General features: G+C 39.8%; 1 non-coding gene across 1 annotated transcript; it reads right to left on the bottom strand.

Annotated features, from left to right (window-relative positions):
- Positions 1-228: 228 nt before the first annotated feature.
- On the bottom strand, positions 229-332 carry LOC127746112 (small nucleolar RNA R71). The gene has a single exon (XR_008007732.1). It is a non-coding gene; the product is annotated as a small nucleolar RNA R71 (small nucleolar RNA).
- Between the last annotated feature and the right edge of the window lie 553 nt (positions 333-885).

Consider the following 885-nt stretch of genomic DNA (forward strand, 5'->3'; position numbering starts at 1 on the left):
CTTCCATCTGAAGATCCTTACCAGTTTTTAACTGAGTTCTTGCAGATTTGTGAGATTGTTAAGACAAATGGAGTAGATCCTGAAGTCTACAAGCTCATGCTTTTCCCTTTTGCTGTAAGAGACAGAGCTAGAACATGGTTGGACTCACAACCTAAAGATAGCCTGGACTCCTGGGATAAGCTGGTCACGGCCTTCTTGGATAAATTCTTTCCTCCTCAAAAGCTGAGCAAGCTTAGAGTGGATGTTCAGACCTTCAAGCAAAAAGATGGTGAATCCCTCTATGAAGCTTGGGAAAGATACAAGAAGTTGACCAAAAGATGTCCATCTGACATGTTTTCAGAATGGACCATATTAGATATATTCTATTATGGTCTATCTGAATTTTCCAAGATGTCATTTGACTATTCTGCAGGTGGATCTATTCATCTAAAGAAAACGCCTGAAGAGGCTCAAGAACTTATTGACATGGTTGCAAATAACCAATTCATGTACACTTCTAAGAGGAATTTCGTGAATAGTGGGACGCCTCAGAGGAAGGGAGTTCTTGAAATTGATACTCTGAATGCCATATTGGCTCAGAACAAAGTGTTGACTCAGCAAGTCAACATGATCTCTCAAAGTCTGAATGGATGGCAAAATGCATCCAACAGTACTAAAGAGGCAGCTTCTGAAGAAGCTTATGATCATGAGAACCCATCAATGGCAGAGGTTAATTACATGGGTGAACCTTATGGAAACACCTATAACTCATCTTGGAGAAATCATCCAAATTTCTCATGGAAGGATCAACAAAAGCCTCAACAAGACTTTAACAATGGTGGAAGAAATAGGCTCAGTAATAACAAGCCTTTTCCATCATCTTCTCAGCAACAGACAGAAAATTCT

This window comes from Arachis duranensis, chromosome 3 (assembly GCF_000817695.3).
Source record: "Arachis duranensis cultivar V14167 chromosome 3, aradu.V14167.gnm2.J7QH, whole genome shotgun sequence".
NCBI lineage: Eukaryota > Viridiplantae > Streptophyta > Magnoliopsida > Fabales > Fabaceae > Arachis > Arachis duranensis.